Here is a 16888-nt window from a genome sequence, read left to right as displayed (position 1 = left end):
CAGTTACAGAGGGCTCTCTCGATGCCAGTTCCCACCATGCTTCACTCTCCTCAGCTTCTTCGTCACTGAGGTCGATCTCCTCCATCCACCATCAGGATTTGGGTTTGCAAGGATACCTATGGTGGAACTGTCTCTGCAAGTCTGGGGCATGAAAAATCCTGACCTCATACCCAGGAGTTTTCCTCAGGACCATAACCCTTCAAGGACACTAAATACTGCAACTTCCTTCTACACACTCTTGAATCCAAGATTTGTTGGACCTCAAAGTCCTCTTGATCTTCTACCATAACTGGGGGAGGAGGTGCCTGCTTAGGTTCCTGATAGTGGTGAGCAGGAATGTATGGTGATAGGAGAGCCCTATGGAATACAGGATGTATTCTCATTGAGTCAGGCAGTTTGAATGTTACTAGATTTATCTGCTCTACCACTTCAAATGGTCCCAACCGCCATGCTTCTAACTTCCTGCACTTCCCTTTAGCTGGTAAGTCCTTTGCTGACAACCACACCTTATCCCCCACCTTGATCTCCTCTCCCTGCCATCTATGCTCATTGGCACTTCTCTTGAACTTGGTTTTAGCAGCTTCCAGGTTCTCTCTCAGTAGTTCTTGTATTGCCTGCATCTCTCCCACCAACTGCTCCACTGCTGGCACCGACAAGGTGCTCCACGGCTCTGGAAACGCTCTTGGATATCTTCCGTAGTTGGCTAGGAATGGTGTATGTTGGGTGGACGCATGCACCGCGTTGTTATACGCGAACTCAGTTGGTCCCAGTTTGTCCACCCAGTCCTCTTGCTGATAATTCACATAGCAACTCAGGTATTGCTGTAACGTCGCATTGGTTCTCTCTGACTCTCCGTTGGTTTGTGGGTGTCTTGCAGAGGTCAGGCACACCTCTACCTCCAAAAGCTGCATCAATTTCCTCCAAAATTGTGATGTAAACTGTCTCCCTCTATCCGAAATCACTCGCAACGGCAAGCCGTGCAGCTTGAACACATGATCAACAAACATCTGGGCTGCTTCCTGTGCTGATGGCAACTTTGGGCATGGCACAAAGTGCGCCATTTTCATGAACAAGTCCACCACTACCCAGACTACTGTCTGTTTCTGCAAGGCTGGCAAGTCCGTAATAAAGTCCATCACAATCTCCTCCCAAGGTCCTTGCAGAGTTGGAAGCAGCTGTAACAGTCTGTGGGCGCTTCCCTAGGCATTTTCACTCATTGACAAGTGTCACATGCCCTCACATAGTCCTTTGCTTCTTCCCTCATTCTTGGCCACCAAAACCATCTCTTGAGTTGATCTACGGTCTTGTAATGTCCAAAATGGCCCACGGTTGAGTTGTTGTGACACTGCCACATTACTCTTGCCTGTGAGAATGCTTCCGGCACATAGAGTGCCTTGCCCTTGAACAACAGACTTCCCTTTTCATGGAAACTCTCTGCGTTGTTCTCTCCTCTCTGTACCACTGCCAGCTTCTGCAGCGCAAATTCATCTCTTTCTGTTTGTTGTTTAAAGTCTTCTATTCCGACAACAGGTGCCGCTGCCAGTTGCAACTGTTCTGGTTTCAGAATGTGTCTCAACTCTCGTTTTTGTTCTCCTTCCAAGTATTCCAGTTTCCAAGACAAGGCGTCTGCCCTTTGGTTTAGATGCCCCGGCACATATCTGATGCGGAAGTTGAAACAAGCAAAAAATTGTGCCCCTCTGATTTGTCTATGGTTTAGTTGTCTCACCGTTTGCCAGTATTCCAAGTTCTTGTGGTCCGTGCGCACCTCAACTTGGTGCTGTGCCCCCTCTAGGAAATGTCGCCAGGCAGCTGCATTCCCCAAGTTCGGCACTTGGTTTTCCATCACGTTCTCTGTTGGCCTCCGGCATGAGAGAAGTTCAGTCTGGGCAATATGTTATGGCTTGGTCTCTCCCACAAACGCGAGACAACTCTGGCTGTTAATTATTTCAGATTTATTGCTAAAACAACAAACAAGGACAGAGCTCCTCTACTCATCCTCCTCCTCAGAAGATGTAGTTGCCCAGACTGAGCTCCTCCCCCTTCCACAGCCCTGAAGCCCCCACCTTCTCTTCCGGTATCTTTCGCGCATCTCAGCCACTTTTGAGATCCTACGAGATTTGGGAGAGAATGCCTCTTGCATTCCAACGTCTGACTCACTATTGGAGCTCTCACACAGCTGCCTGTCACTCTGGCCCTGTTTTTCTTCTCCCCTTTGTTCAGAGCTCAGATTACAACTGCTCTCCCCCTTCTCTCTGCCTTCTGCTGTTAACTGTTCTCTCTGTATGCCTGCTTCTCTTGTCAGCATCTGAGCTTCGCTGACAGACTAGAACAATTAAGAAAAGCCGAGTCACAGTGAGCAAAGCACGGAGGGAGGTATAAACAAGGGGGAAGAGAGGATGGAACTTTAGCTTCTGCAACTGACTTGCTTAGCTGATGGATGTGCCATGAGCTGTCTCCTTGGTTACTGGGCAATAAAGTTAATTACTGTCAAGCCGTGCCTGTTTCTGCTTACAGCGTTGAACCACAGAAGGATGGGCTTTTCTGGCAGCTTGACACTCCACCACAATGTCTTCTCTTCAGATTAAATACAAATACTCCATAGAATTATAGAATTGTAGAGTTGGAAGATTCCTCAAGGATCATCTAGTCCAACCCCATGCAATGCAGGAATCTCAGCTTAAAAGCATCCTTGGCAGATGGCCGTCCATCCTTCCAAAAAACCTCCAGAGAAGGAGAGTTTACCATTTCCCAAGGGAGCCCTTTTCATTGTCAAAAAGCTCTTATTTTCAGAAAGTTATTCCTGGTTGGTAGTTGTGCCCACCCTGTGGAACACCCTACTGTCACATGTCAAAGAGTTAAACAATTATATGACATTTGTAGACATCTAATGGCAGCCCCGTTTCAGGAAGATTTTAATGTTTGATGTTTTATTTTGTCCCTTTATATTTTGTTGGCATAACCCAGCCAGATGGGTGGGGTATAAAAATGTTGTTGTTGTTAATAATTATCATCACCACCATCTCCTTTCTTATAAATTTAAGCCATTGGTTTAGGTCCTACATTATACTGAGCTGGATATTATACTGTTGGTTGTTCGCATCTATCCATGTGACATCCCTTTAGAGATTGGAATATGGCTATCATATCTCCTCTCAGTATCCTCCTTTCCTGGCTAAATATACCCAACTCAAATATTCCTCATAAACCTATGTTCCCTGACCTTTGATCATATTGGCTGCCCTACTCTGCACACATTAACATTCTCCTTAAATTGTGGTGCCCAGAACTTGACACAGTATTCCAGGTGTGGTCTACTATTGTGTCCCTTGATCTGAACACAATATTTCTGTTGATGCAGCCTAGAATACCATTAGGTTTTTTGTTTTGTTTTGTTTTGTTTTTGCTGCTGCATCACACTGTTGACTCATGTTAAGCTTGTAGCCTACTAAGACCTCTAGATCCTTTTCACATGTACTAGTGAGAAGCTAGGTGTCCAGCATCTCGATTCGTGCAACTGGTTTTTCCTGCCTAAGTGCAGAGCATTACATTTCTTCACATTGCAATTCATTCTTGGCCCACTTCTCCAATATGTTAACGTCATCTTGAATTCTAGTTACAGATAGGTAGCCGTGTTGGTCTGCCATAGTCAAAACAAAATAAAAAAATTCCTTCCAGTAGCACCTTAAAGACCAACTAAGTTAGTTCTTGGTATGAGCTTTGAAGTGTGCATGCACACGAAAGCTCATACCAAGAACTAACTTAGTTGGTCTTTAAGGTGCTACTGGAAGGAATTTTTTTATTTTATCTTGAATTCTGTCTTCTGTAGCATTAGCTACTCCTCCCAGTTTCCTGTCATCTGTAAATCTGATGAATATCCCCTCAATTCCTTCACCGAACAACCACCACCCCAGGAAAGAACCCTGCAACACCCCACTTGCCACTTTTTTCCAGGATGATGACCAATCATTAGTTAGCACTCTTTTAGTTGGGTCAGTCAACCACCTAACAGTGACCACACCCAGCCCACATCTTACCAGCTTCTCTGCAATAATATAATGGGGAGGAGGCTTCATCAAAAGCCTTCCTAAAATCAAGATGCACTATGTCCACAGCATTCCCCATATCCACCAAGCTTGTATTGTAACTCCATCAAAAAAAGAAATGAGCTTTATGTGGCATGCAGAAAACCCATGCTAAGTCTTAGTAAGCACAGCATCCTTTTCTAAGTGCTCACAGACAGATCATTTAATTATTTGTTCTAGAACCTTATCTGGTGATTGGTTGGTAGATACTTGGGTTTTCTCTCTCCTCCTGCTTTTGAAGATGGGGACATTTGTTCACTTCCAGTCTGCAGGGACCTCACCTGTTCTCCAAGAATTCTCAAAGATTGTAAACAGAGACTCCGGGATTACATCTGCAAGCTCCTTTAGTACTCTTGCATGCAGCTCATCAGGCTTTGGAGATTTGAATTCATTTAAAGCAGCTAGGTCAAGAAAACCTCCAGCAAAAGGAATGGCAGACAGACCATTTCTCTATCAGTTCCAGTGATAGAATATAATTTTGTGGTGATTGACAATAGTCAGACAGAACATCTTACTATTAAATCACTCTGGAAGATAAGGGTGGTCAAATTGGAGTAACCTCAAAGGCTTTGATCAAGGCTGTTCTCTGCTGTCTGCACCTGGGGGCTTGTATTGGGGCTAGAACAAGATGGCAAGCTGAGGAGATGACATCATGCCCAAATGCCACGTAACAGCCTTTTGTAGGTAATAAGATTTGTGCCCTCTCTTTCTTAAATACATCTTGGACAAGAAAAGCTGTAAATTAGTGGGATGTCTCTATCTGCTAATGAAAATTTACAATAAGAAAACTTGTAAGAGCTGCTTTCAATGAATTGAAAATAAATTGGCCATTAATCCAGCCATGGGAAAATAATTTCCTGTGAGATAAGACTTACTGTGACTGTAACCTTAAGGTGGAAATATTAAGATAGTCTGAGTTGCTAATAACATCAGTAACATCAAAAGCATCCAGTATGACAAAGGTATCATTGGATCCCCCAGTGACTGTTGGTATTGTTCAAGAGTTGGCGGCCGATTCTTTCCCGGTTTAGTTGGCCCTCTTAAGATTTCTTTTAAATGCAGATGAAATAGTTTTTACACATTCTTTTACACATGTAGGGCTGAGACGGAAATTGTGTTGGATTGATGAATGTTGTACAAAATGAAAATCTAAGGATCAGTTACTCAGAAACCAGTATTATGGCATTTGGAAGCATCTGCCGCTCTGCCGTGAGTTTGTGGGGAGGACCGCTCCCCCTTGAAGCCCATTTTCCACCTTGGGCCTGGGGGCGGGCCCCATACTCCATTACAGCATATAAGTCTCCAAGGAGGCCCGGGACATTGCTGCTGCCGCTCTGCCGGTGAGTTTTGGGGAGGACCGCTACCCCTGCAAGCCCATTTTCCACCTTGGGTCTGCGAGTGGGCCCTATACTCCACCACAGCATATAAGGCTCCAAGGAGGCCTGGGACATTGCTGCTGCCGCTCTGCCGATGAGTTTTGGGGAGGACTGCTCCCCCTGCAATGCCCATTTTCCACCTTGGGCCTGGGCGCGGGCCCCATACTCACTACCACAGTGTATAAGGCTCCAAGGAGGCCTCGGGTATATGGGGTGGGGTGGGTGTTTATTTGGGTGTGGGAATTTGTTTAATTTAATTTAATTATGTTGTGTTTGTAACTTTCTTTGTTTTTTTGTTTTTACTGTTTTATTGTTCTGTTGGTTTGTTTTTTGTATAGGTTTTATTTTGATTTTAAGGGGTGGGGCCAGGGCTGCCTGGGAGTGGGTCCCAGCAAACAAAATGGCTGGGGCAGGTTCCACAGGACAACCGATCTCAGTGATCACGGGTAGGAGGAGGAGTTACGCTAAGACCAGACCATGTCATTACCGAAGAAGCAGGCTTAGTCGTTGCTTGAGGACTATCCCTGCCTCCAGGTCTGGTCCTGACCGGATGGATACTGGAATCAGCAAGGGATACCCACACGACCTGAAGGTGCTGCTGTGCAATGCCAGGTCAATGATCCATAAAACTACTGTGATCCATGACTTGATCATGGATGGAGGATTTGACCTGGCATGTGTAACAGAGACTTGGTTGGATGAAGCAGATGGGCCTGTCCTTGCCGCTGCTTGTCCACCAGGTTTCTCTTACGCACAGCAACCCAGGCCTTGTGGGCGGGGAGGGGGGGTTGCAGTGATTTTTAGGAAGTCTTTAGTCTGCACCAGGCGTCCTATTGGGAAAACCCAGTTTTCTGAGTGTATGTTCTGGAAATTGGGCAATAGGGGCAGTACAGGATTCCTATTGGTGTACTGACCTCCCTGCTGCACCAAGGATTCCCTGCCCGAGCTGCTTCAGGTTGTGATGGATGTTCTCCTGGAGACACCTAGTTTGGTTGTCCTAGGGGATTTTAACATTCATGCCGACACGACCTTACAAGGGGCCGCTCGGGACTTCGTGGAAAGCATGGCCTCCATGGGGCTGTCCCTGAATAAGTCTGGCCCAACCCATAGCCACGGACATGCCTTCGACCTGGTGTTTACCTCTATGGATGTTGGTGATCTGACACTAAGTAAAAGCGAAACGAAAGAAGTGGCATGGTCAGATCACTTCCTGGTGCAACTGGACTTCTCCGTGACCCTTCCCCTCTGCAGGGAGGTGGGACCGATTCAGATGGTCCGCCCCCGTCACTTAATGGATCCAAATGGTTTCCAGAGAGTGGTAGGGGATGTTTTATCCCATGTTGATGGCCTTTCAGCTGATTCCCTGGTGGCCTGCTGGAATGTGGAGTTAACCAGGGCTATTGACTGTTTGGCTCTGAAGCGCCCTCTCCGATTGCATGGAGTCCGAACAGCCCCGGGGTTTTCCACGGATCTGAGGGCAATGAAACAATCGTTGAGATGGCTAGAGCGCCGGTGGCGGATGACCCATTCTGAAGCTGACCGGATACGGGTTAGAGCTCAATGTCGAGCCTACCAAGTGGCGGTAGCGACGGCGAAGAAGACTTTCTTCACCACCTCTATTGCATCTGCAGAAAACAGCAGCAGGAGACTTTTTCAGGTGGTTCGCAATGTAGCGGAACCACCTGCTACATCGGGGTCCAGTATGGACCAAATGATCTCCTGCAATGATTTTGCAAAGTTTTTTGCAGATAAAGTCGCTCAGATTCGGGAGCAGGGCCAGGGCAGGAGAGTGCTAGAGTCCTGTCTAATCAAGTTGCGTGGGATCAATTCCAATCTGTTACCTCCGAGGATGTGGACAGGCTGCTTGGACGAGTGAAACCAACCACTTGTCTCCTTGATCCTTGCCCATCCTGGATTATAAAAGCTAGCCGGGAAGGACTGGGCGATGGGCTTCGTGGGGTGGTGAATGCTTCCCTCCGTGAGGGATCCTTCCCAGACCCGCTGAAAGAGGCGGTTATTAAACCGCTTCTTAACAAACCATCTTTAGATGTGGCCACGATGGCCAACTATCGCCCAGTCTCAAATCTTCCATTCTTCGGCAAGGTGATTGAGCGAGTGGTTGCTGAACAACTCCAGGCACGCCTGGAAGAAGCGGACCATTTGGATCCCTTCCAGTAGGGATTCAGGCCTCATCATGGGACTGAAACTGCCTTGGTCGCACTGGTTGATGATCTCCGGCGGGCTAGGGACAAAGGTGAGAGCTGTTTCCTAGTTCTGCTGGATCTCTCAGTAGCGTTTGATACCATCGACCATAACATCCTTCTGGACCGTCTTGAGGGGCTGGGAGCTGGGGGCACTGTCATACATTGTTTCCGCTCCTTTCTCCTGGGCCGTGTTCAGAAAGTGGTGGTGGGGGATGAGTGTTCAGACCCCTGGGCTCTCACTTGTGGGGTGCCTCAGGGTTCTGTCCTCTCCCCCATGCTTTTCAACATCTATATGCAGCCGCTGGGAGTTTGGGTTTGGGCTGGGTGTTCATCAGTATGCGGATGATACCCAGCTCTACCTCTCTTTCAAATCAGAACCAGTGAAGGCGGTGAAGGTCCTGTGTGAGTGCCTGGAGGTGGTTGGAGGTTGGATGGCGGCTAACAGATTGAGGTTGAATCCTGACAAGACAGAAGTACTGTTCTTGGGGGACAGGAGGCAGGCAGGTGTGGAGGATTCCCTGGTCCTGAATGGGGTAACTGTGCCCCTGAAGGACCAGGTGTGCAGCCTGGGAGTCATTTTGGACTCACAGCTGTCCGTGGAGGCACAGGTTAAATCTGTGTCCAGGGCAGCTGTTTACCAGCTCCATCTGGTACGCAGGCTGAGACCCTATCTGCCTGCGGACTGTCTTGCCAGAGTGGTGCATGCTCTGGCTATCTCCCGCTTGGACTACTGCAATGCGCTCTACGTGGGGCTACCTTTGAAGGTGACCCGGAAACTACAACTAATCCAGAACGCGGCAGCTAGACTGGTGACTGGGAGCGGCCGCCAAGACCACATAACACCGGTCTTAAAAGACCTACATTGGCTCCCAGTACGTTTCCGAGCACAATTCAAAGTGTTGGTGCTGACCTTTAAAGCCCTAAATGGCCTCGGCCCAGTATACCTAAAGGAGCGTCTCCACCCCCATCGTTCTGTCCGGACACTGAGATCCAGCGCCGAGGGCCTTCTGGCAGTTCCCTCACTGCGAGAGGCCAAGTTGCAGGGAACCAGGCAGAGGGCCTTCTCGGTAGTGGCACCCTCCCTGTGGAACGCCCTCCCACCAGATGTCAAAGAGAACAACAACTATCAGACTTTTAGAAGACATCTGAAGGCAGCCCTGTTAAGGGAAGCTTTTAATGTTTGATGTATTAGAGGATTTTAAATTTTTTTGGAAGCCGCCCAGAGTGGCTGGGGAAGCCCAGCCAGATGGGCGGGGTACAAATAAATTATTATTATTATTATTATTATTATTATTATTATTATTATTATTATATTGATTCTGGGTCTTTTCTTTGCTGGGCTTTATAGCACCTTCAGTGTTTTTTGTATGCAAACATGATTTGCTGTATATTTATGAGATTGTCTGAATTTTTGCCAAGGCCATAAGCAATAAAAGGTAAAGGCACCCCTGCCCGTACGGGCCAGTCTTGCCAGACTCTAGGGTTGTGCGCCCATCTCACTCTATAGGCCGGGGGCCAGCGCTGTCCACAGACACTTCCGAGTCACGTGGCCAGCGTGACAAGCTGCATCTGGCGAGCCAGCGCAGCACACGGAATGCCGTTTACCTTCCCTCTAGTAAGCGGTCCCTATTTATCTACTTGCACCCGGAGGTGCTTTCGAACTGCTAGGTGGGCAGGCGCTGGGACCGAACGATGGGAGCGCACCCCGCCGCGGGGATTCGAACCGCCGACCATGCGATGGGCAAGTCCTCGGCGCCGAGGCTTTTACCCACAGCGCCACCCGCGTCCCTATATAAGCAATAAAGGATTGACCTAAAAGCGAAGGGGAAAAAACCAGGTAAAATATTTTTTAAATGGGCTTGCAACACAGATTATACTGCAGAACCCTTCGTCTATTTGGAATACAAGAAGTGTGGGATGTGCAAAATTTGGTATGCTTTTGGCTCATTTATACCATCTGTATATACAGAACTCTGGCTGGACTGGTGAGTGGGAGAAAGACTTAGTTAATTCAATGATGTCATTGAATCTCTTTCAGCCAGATTTTTAAATCAGTGACTGAAAAGGAGCAATGCAGTTAGTTGATACTAGATGTTACATGATTAATAGTGCACCACACTCAAAAGGACAGGGGTGGCACTGCAGTTTAAACCACTGAGCCTCTTGGGCTTGCCAATTGGAAGATGAGCTCCTGTTGCTCTGTCCCTGCTCCTGCCAACCTAGCAGTTCAAAAGCACGTCAGTGCAAGTAGATAAATAGGCACCGCTGTGGCGGGACAGTAAACGGCGTTTCTGTGCGCTCTGGTTTCCGCCATGGTATCCTGTTGCGCTAGAAGAGGTTTAGTCCTGCTGGCCACATGAACCAGAAAAGCTGTCTGTGGACAAATGCCGGCTCCCTCGGCCTGAAAGCGAGATGAGCGCCGCAACCCTGTAGTTGCCTTTGACTGGACTTAACTGTCCAGGGGTCCTTTACCTTTTACCTTTACTTGCACCACACTCACACAGGAATTTGGAGAACATTGAGCTTATTTTCAGTTTTTGCATTTGGTGCATTTATATACCACCTTTCTTCCTAGGAGCACAAGGTGGTGCACGCAGTTTTCCTCCTCTCCATTTTATCTTCCAAACAACCCTGTGAAGTTGCTTAGGTTACCTGACCTGTGGCACTTTCCCCAGACCACCCCCACTCTTCTCAAGCAGAATTCACCCACCCACAGGGGCTACCCTGTGCATGTCAACCTGCCAGGCCAGACAGAGCCTATAGCAAAGTATGAGTTTTATTGAGAGCCTGGTGAACAATCATACATAACATGGCTGCTTCAGAAACATATTCAATTTCCACCACAAGTTTGCCTCACACACAGAATCCGATGTAGCTCTGTGTGGAATGACATTGCTTTTCATAATCACCAGCCTACTGCACAGGGTTACATTTAGTGGACCAATGTGTGGGAGAAGTGCTCTGAAGATTGCACTGTTAATTGCATTTTACTGGTCTTTTTATTAGATCAATAAGAAAATGCCCACCAAATGGGACATGCATAAAGGCCCTGGCAGGATCCACCACTAACCTCTTCCCTGCGTTTGGCTTCATCTGGCACTCAAATATGATGAGGAATGGGCAGCTGAGTCAGGGAGCTGCCATTTTAATCTTTTCAATGCTCCCAACAGAGCTCTGCTCCCAGTTCGCACCACTTCAATTTCCCACACTGCCCTAGAATTAAACACCGTTATTGTGAGAGATTTAAATGGTGGCTCCATCAGGGGATGCTGCCTGTTCCCAAGGAAGGATCTTTGCTGAGGTCCCCCTTAAACCTGTGTGGATGTGGCAGCAGAAACATGCAAATACTGCTTTAGTGAAGGTGTCAATAAGTGCCACTCTCAGCTTCACCTTTCTCTCCTTTAAATCTCCCCCCTCCCTTTGCCTAGAAACCTCTGACACTATCTGCTAACTCTCAGGTCCAGGCCTCCCCCTCTTCCCATTTTAGCTGTAGCACATCTTGTGTTTCATTTTCCAGAAGGAAAAAGCGGAGCCTTTGTGACATCAGTAGTCATGACAGCAATCCTCACTCTTCTGAGGCTTCTTACCTCACCCCTGGCATGGGTTGCTAAGCATGCATATTTGTTGTGAGTTAAGGATAGGGACTGGTATAATGACTGGTGACATCCCAAACCCAATACCTTCTCCTCCAAAGCAGGGGAAACCAGTCCTATTCCCCATGGCAGGTCGTAGAGGGAGGCATTTGGGGTGAGTTCTCTTGCAGATGAAAAGCTGCAGGTTCTCATACTCAACTCTGCTCCCTTCCTGCTCAGGTTCAGAGTGGTAGCTCTGCTTGCACAATGGAATCAGTTCCAAGGAAAAGGCGGACAAACTCACTTGTGCACAGTTGAGCATAGTCGTTTAATTTACTGAAATGGGAATGTTTAAATGTATAATGCTGCATGGGACTTCCGGGTTGGCGCCTCCGGCAATGGCGGAGCTCCTCCGATCGGGAGGAACTTGCTCCGTCAAAAGTAGGGTCTGAACCGCCACGGCGAAGGCGGAGACCCATAGAAATCACAGGCGGAAGAAGCCTGTGAACTTGGGATTCGGCTGCCACCATTCGCACCTCCCCTACTCTCGGGGAAACCCTGTTTTGGGGATCCGGAGCGACGTGGGGTGAGTGGCGCGGTGCTTTGAATCAACTGCTTCTTTCACGGAGTGAAGCCGCATTGCTATTGTCGGAGAGCGCTGACTTTTTTCCTGTGGACAATTGGACTTTAAACAACAACCCGTGAGTAGAACGGAAAATTGGATTTTTAAATACCTTAATTTGGCAACGAGCGGGGAAGGTTCAAAACAGGAAGTCCGCCTTCCCTTTTTGTAAATAGACTGAAGCAAAGAGGTTGCAAGCTAAGGTCTTGGAAAGCCTCATGTAAAGGATTAAATTTCCATCGATTGAAACCATTAAACCCCCCTTGGAAGCAGGGGAAGAGGGGGGAAATTGTGGACTTTGCATCCTGCAGGAGAGAGTGATAAAAACTAAATTATCACTGCTCTGAACTCCTGGGAACGGGCTGCCAGCAGATTGACGTTTGGAAGAGTTCATTGACAGCGAAAAACAGTCAGTTAATAAGAGAAATATATTGCTTTCACTGTCCGCTTCTGCGTTTTAAAAGGAAGAAAAAGCAATTGAAAAAGTAACTGAAAACTGAAACTATTTTACTTTTGGAATTGTGTCGGAAAGGATTGATACAAGTGGAGATTGCTCCCCCCTAGAGGGAGTCTTTGAAACTGTTACAAGAGTTGAGCTGAAACTGTTACAAGAGTTGAGCTGAGGAATCCAGCTGTACGATAAAAATTGTGAGAACTAGAGACTGACCTTGGACTAAAATGTTGGCAGATGAGACAATAGTGTCTGCATTTTGCAGGATAGATCATTTGCTGAAACAGCTTCACAAGAAGCTATGCTATGGCTACTAAAATTGACATTTCGGGACTAAAAGTGAATACCAACACAGAAATAACTCAGGATCTGGCACAGGAATCTATTTCAACAGGGCAAATCCCACAAGAAGGAGAATCCAAGGAGAAGGAGAAAGTTGCTGTTGTCAAACTTAAAGTAATACAAGGGGGAGCCTTAACCTCACAGAGGCAGGTTGAGGGTTACAGGTTGGGGCCCTTTGTGATTGAAACTGGAAGAGGTCAGATTTTGAGGATTGGAGCCTGGCCTGGACTGGAGGGGGAAGGTTGGAGAGATCACCTTATGCAGGGATCAATTGACATTTGGGACATGGATTGGGGTCAGGAGGAGATTAGAGCTTTGGGGGCCTTTGGATTTGGAGGAACCTTGAAACAAGATTTGAAATATTTTATGGATCCTAGTTTTAACTATGGAAATCTGGCTGACCTGTCGAGATGGAACAAAAGTGCTGTTGGGTCGGAGCTTCCCCGAGATCTGCTCTCTAGAATTAAAGAATATGAAGAAGATTGGCAGAAGGGATGTGGAGAAGGGTTAAGAACCTCGGACATAAGATCTCCAGGTTGATGGACTATATGGAATTGACGGAAAGGACTGGCAGAGGCCGAGACCAGGAAGAGGAGACGGTGAAGAAGATTGGAAAATTTAAAGTCTATATAGGGAAATTTTGTAAAATTTAATGAGGGATAGAAAAATCTTGGAATGGCATTTATTTATTTTTTGCCTTAGTGGAAATGTTTTAAGAGGTTAAGTGTAAATAGGTATATTAGATTTAATGGGGAATAAGATTAAAAATATTTTAAGATAAAGGATTTGCTGAGATAACGTATAGAAGTGGAATACAAGGAGGGAGGTGAGAGGAGGTCAATGAAACAAGGGAATGAAAGTTAGATTATGGTAAAGGTATGATGTGTGTTCTTAAATTGTTTTTGTTTTGTCTTGTATAGTTTATGGTGTTTAGATGTTAAGGTTGTGTTTTGTATTGTCTATATTGTATTGTTTCTTTTGTTTCTTCTTTCTTTTTCTTTTTTTGTTTTTGTAAGTTTCAAAAGCAATAAATATCATTTTTTTAAAAAATGTATAATGCTGCATGTTTAATGAAAGCACATTGAGCTTTAATTGGTAAATAGCTGATTCAAGTATGTTCTCACTTCCAGGTCACGTGGCCAGCGTGACGAAGCTGCTCTGGCGAGCCAGCACCAGCGCAGCACACGGACCTATGGGGAATTTGTAAGTAAACCATTTTAAACTTGCCAAAATTGTGGTTTTTCCCTATGCTGGGAGAAGAGAGAAATTTTGGAATTCACCTTAAAGGACACATTCTAAGATTTTACAGCTTATATTTCCATACTTTTCTTTGCTGCATGTTTTAGGATTCTAATTCTCTGCTTCGGTTCTCTCAACCTGGATCTTGGCATCCAATAATTGTCCTTTATACCTATATTATTTTTTCCTGCACCAACATTTGTGACTTTGGAAAGCAAATTTAGCAAACCACAGAGCCTAGGGCTTGCTGGTCGGCGGTTTGAATCCCCGCAATGGGGTGAGCTCCCGTTGTTTGGTCCCAGCTTCTGCCCACCTAGCAGTTCGAAAGCACGTAAAAGTGCAGGTAGATAAATAGGTAGTTCTCTGGTGAGAAGGTAAACAGCGTTTCTGTGCGCTGCTCTAGTTCGCCAGAAGTGGCTTAGTCATGCTGTTCACACAACCTGGAAGCTGTCTGAGGACAAATGCCAGCTCCCTTGGCCTATAGAGTGAGATGAGCACACAACCCCAGAATCATCTGCGACTGGACCTAACGGTCAGGGGTACCCTTACCTTTTCATATATCCATTATATATATTTTTAATGAATATTTATTAGGATTTTCAATAACCAAACAAAAACAAAAGTAAACAAAAAAATGACAAAAATACAAAAATACAAAACTTAAAAACAATTAAAAACACATAAAATTTCAATTGCTTATTTCCCTTTAACTTGTTTCTCATACCTCCTCACACCTCCCCTTCTTGTATTCCAATTTAAATTATTAGCTCAGCAAAACCTTATTACTTATTTCTCAACTTTATTACTTATTACTTATTTCTCAACTTTACTTAGTAATTTATTTTAACATGTTATTATTTTACTTTTTCTCTTTCTTCCATTTCCTTAATTTATTTTTGCAAACCTTATCTTCATTTAATTTAGACCATTTTAGAGACCAGTCTTAACTTATCCAAACTTAAACATCAATACTTATACATCAGTACTCATTCTTAAACATTTTTCCTAAAGTCGACCAAACTTCCCTTCCACGACTTTCCCAATTTTCATACAAATAGCAAAACAATATAAAAACAGAACAAATTATAATTGTATACCCTTTGGATTCCCAAACTCCACCCACCCCTTTCCCGGTTTCAGTCCCCAGCAAGTGTCCATCAGTCTCAATATAGTATTAGCCTGGAGATCTCACATCCGAGGCTCTTAAATCTCTCTCAGTTCCTCTCTGCCGGTCTTTTTGATAGTCCTTAATGTTAAACCCCAAATCTCGAAGAGGCTCCGGCCCAACAGGATCCATGTTTCTTCCAGCCAGACCTCCATACTTAAAAATGAAGCCTATGGGGTATTCCAAATCTTGTTTCATACTCCTTTCAAGTCCAAATGTCCCCAAAGCTCCAACTTCCGCCTTAATCAAATTTATAATCCTTCGGTGTTCAGATCTCCACATAAGGAGATCTCTCAATTTTCCAGTCTCCAATTCAGGCCAGACTTTCCACATCAAGTTTTTATTTTGCTTTGTTGCCATCATGTCAGGCCTCAAGTTACAGCTCTCCTTTAACATCTGCAAAATTACAGCTCCTCCTTCCTTTTCTTCAGGGGCAACATATGTTTCCTTCTCCATATTTTCAAAGCTCTCAGGTTTCTCTATTTGTCCAATTGAATAGGCTTCCTGTTTCAAATCCTTATCAGATTCAACAATGTTATTTACTGTTAAGTCCAGAGTTGTAACGTTTATAGCCAAAACATCAATTTGGCCTTGTAACTTTCCCAAGAGAACAAATGCTCTGTCCAATTCAGCCTGGATTTTCCCTCCTCCAGCCATTCTTGTAATGTCCCTAAGCCCCCTCTAGGGGGATTTTGGTTCTTTAATGTTCCTTTCAGCTCAAATCCAAAAATCAAGTTAGTTTGTATCAGCCCTTCCTTATTTTCAACAAATTGTAACAAATATAACCAGCAGAAGCAACAGCAACAAAGTTCTCTTTTTCCTTCTTGACAGCTAACTTGACAGCTGTCAAACTCTTCAGTACTTCATCAACAGGCTCTCTCGCGGAACTCTCCCGGGTCCGGGGGGGTGACACTTCAGCTCCCAAAATTAGTTCTTTATCCTCCAGTAAGATTTCTTGTAATGTCAAACCGTGAAGTTAAAATTAGTTAGCAGGTCCTTTGCTTTAAATTATTTACAAAGGGGGGGGGGCGGACTTCCTTTTTAAACCTTCCCCGCTCGTTCCTAATTCATCAAAATTTTCTTTTAAATTCCAATTTCCGTGCTACTCACGGGTTGTTGCTTTAGAGTCCACTTTTTCAAAGGAAAAAGTCAGCGCTCTCCGACAATGGCTTGCGGCTTCACTCCGCAGAAGAAGCAGTCTACTCTCAGCACTGCGCCGCACCCCGTCCCCGTTCCGGAGCCTTTAAAAAGGCTCCTTCGCAGATTGGGGGGCACAAATGGTGCCCGCCGAGTCACCACGCTCACAGGCTTCCGCGCCTGTGATTTTTAAGGGTCCCCGCGTCGCCGCCACGGCAAGACCCAATCCTGCGGAGCCGATTCCCTCCGGAGCTCGGAGGGAATCCGCCATTAGTCGATGGCGCTAACCTGGAAGTCCATATATGGATTATAAGGAGGAATGCAAATCAGATTAAAATGGTAGAGAACATTTCCAAGAACCCTGCCTCCCAAAGGAAGCCTATGTGGAACATGGCCCTCAAGTGGTTCAGGTGAGCAGAAATACAAATGTTTCCTCTGAAATCTCTGTACCCCACAAACTGTTTTTAGCCAGTGAGCTAAAAATGTATTTGCTTAGCTTCATTACAAAATGCTTCAGGGGGATAGTCCTAGTAATAAGTGTCAGGGGACTGCCATCGGAACAGGGAAGGGAGGCAGAGGGGCTGTTGGGATACAGGGAACCTCCAAAAATCTTGCAAAGCAGTTCCTCTTCCTGCGGTGAGGAAAGCCACACCGCCAGTGGGGAAGAGGGGACAGGACCGGAGGAGGATGCTGAGAGC

This window comes from Podarcis erhardii (genome assembly GCF_964252035.2).
Source record: "Podarcis erhardii genome assembly, chromosome: 12".
Lineage (NCBI taxonomy): Eukaryota > Metazoa > Chordata > Lepidosauria > Squamata > Lacertidae > Podarcis > Podarcis erhardii.
This window is presented reverse-complemented; position numbering follows the sequence as displayed.